This window comes from Euprymna scolopes, chromosome 10 (assembly GCF_053919585.1).
Source record: "Euprymna scolopes isolate OS-2025 chromosome 10, ASM5391958v1, whole genome shotgun sequence".
Lineage (NCBI taxonomy): Eukaryota > Metazoa > Mollusca > Cephalopoda > Sepiida > Sepiolidae > Euprymna > Euprymna scolopes.
In genome coordinates, this window is record NC_136491.1 from 7183543 (window position 1) to 7186268 (window position 2726).

The following is a 2726-nucleotide window of genomic DNA, read 5'->3' on the forward strand; positions in this document are numbered from 1 at the left end:
CGGGACAGCACCACACAACGCATTTACAATATATATTGTTAGATTTCTACTTTTATTTACCATTATATTTCTTATCTCGAGGGGTAAGCTTGTCGGATAATAAATTATCGTTAAGAACCAAAACAACAACAATATGCAGACGACTACATTTTTCCCACAATCAGAAAAACTAGTCTATAGTGAATGTTAAGAATAAAATACACAAACATTTTAACTACGTACTAATTATTATCAAACACAATCTCAAAATCGGAAATAACCATTTTAAATTCTTACTAGCTATTATTAAATACTAGCGAGGGGTACCCGGCGTTGCCCGGGTGTTTGGAGGTGTGTGTGGGGGGGGGGCTAAAAAAAGTAAGTATGAGGATCGAACCCGAACAGTTGAGGCAAAGTTGTAAATTAAAGTGTGAAAAAAAAAACCGTGCGACGTTAACCATTGCCCCACCGTTAACGGAAACATGTTTGAATTTATTTAATTACTTGGATTTGGCACGTGCCCGTTTTAATGAGTTAATGGGGTCAAGTTTGACTGCAAGATAGTATTCATTTATTGCTGAACGCTTTCCCCCCCCTCCCAAGATGTTATGGGAAAAAGACTAACCCACATGCGGCGAGCGACAAATGTTGAATATTTATCTTCCCGAAATCGAACAAATTAAATAGACAGGCGAGCTTCGTTGTTAACTCTAAGATATTACGATTTATATGTGATATAAAAAGTTTTAAAAAGTTGTGAAGCGACCGACCGCTTCTCTGAAAAAAAGCCTTTTGTAGACATACAGAAAAAGCGAACACACATACACACATACATACATTTTTGCTTTTATATTTAAACTAGCGGGGGGTACCCGGCGTTGCCCGGGTGTTTGTAGGGATGTGTATGGAGGGGGGGGTTAATTAATAATCCTGCTTAAATATTATAAAAAAGACGATGTAAAAAAAAATCCAAAACCAAAACGGAAAAAAATGGCATAAATAAACCTGTGTATTGTGGGGGGGGGGTAAACTAAAGAATAAGCGAAGTAATAAAAAAAAACATTTGGTCGAGAGGAGGGATTGAACCCGAAAACCATGACGCGGAAACCAATTCCAAGTACTTAACGGTCTCGACCACGAGTGAGAGTAATTGATTAGCGTGTTAAGTTAAAGCTTATAAAGCTAAAAGAGGTTTGATTGACAGGACGACGCTAAATGAGGTCATCGCACGATCATTATTTTTAGTTTTCACTTCACCCCAGATGATGGTGGGAAGGGGGGAAAGCGGAGCAAAAGCCGAGAACCCAACGTTTTTCACTGTATTTATACAAACATGCAGGACGAACCGGGCACAAAGCGAAATAGCGCGAATCTCATAAAAGTCGACGTAAATAAATCTAGAGACGACCCACGTTCCCAAATCCTACATATTATGATATAGGACCCATATAAACAGTTGTAAGCGATAGTAACGAAGCCGGGAGCGTGTGCTCGAAAAACCTTTTGAAGACATACACGAAATGGTCACACACATTTTGCCTTTTATATATATAGACTAGCGGGGGGGGTATCCGACGTTGCCCGGTTGTTTGTAGGGATGTGTATAGAGGGGGGGGTAATTAATAATCATGCTTAAATATTATAAAAAAGACGATGTAAAAAAAAATCCAAAACCAAAACGGAACAAAAATGGCATAAATAAACCTGTGTATGGGGGGGGGAGGTGAACTAGAGAATAAGCGAAGTAATAAAAAAAAACGTTTGGTCGGGAGGAGGGATTGAACTCGGAAGTTTTGACGCGAAAACCAATTCCAAGTACTTAACGGTCTCGACCACGAGTGAGAGTAAATGATTAGCGTGTTAAGTTAAAGCTTATAAAGCTAAAAGAGGTTTGATTGACAGGACGACGCTAAATGAGGTCATCGCACGATCATTATTTTTAGTTTTCACTTCACCCCAGATGATGGTGGGAAGGGGGGAAAGCAGAGCAAAAGCCGAGAACACAACGTTTTAATTTCACTGTATTTATACTTAAATGAAGGACGAACCGGGCACAAAGCGAAATAGCGCGAATCTCATAAAAGTCGACGTAAATAAAGCTATGCGCTACGCGCTTTCCTAATTCCTAGATATTATAATATAGGACCCATATACACAGTTTTAAGCGATAGTAACAACCCCGGGAACGCGTGCGAAAGAAGCCTTTTGAAGACATACACGAAATGAACACACACATTTTGACTTTTATACATATAGATATAAATTAAAGGGTCGCCGGCTTTATCGATTCTCGCTCCCTGCTTCTTTAATCCGTCACTTTCCAGTATCCTCTTCCTTTGACAGGAGCAATCTCGGTTCTTCGAGCCTTGCTAGTTGGGGGATCATGGGACAACGTATTGTAGCAGCCGACAGCCGCTACTAAACAAGCAGAGACGACATCTCACAACTTTGAGATTTTACATTCATTTCCTTGTCCAATCACAAGTGTGGGAACATGATGAGAATTAGCAGCGAACCGGATGTTAACGTATCCACCATGAGAGACAAAATGAAAAATCGCCTTTTGCACATGGCTCCACGCATCACTTCCGCTTGGGAAGAAAAAAAATAAGATAACCACAAAATAGTTATCGACCAATGGCTGAGCTCAGCGCCTAAAATAAACACCTCAAATATCACAGTCACTGGGAGCCGGTTTGCCACTATAAAACGAGGGATTTTAGGGAACAAGAGAAGAGAGGAGGAAA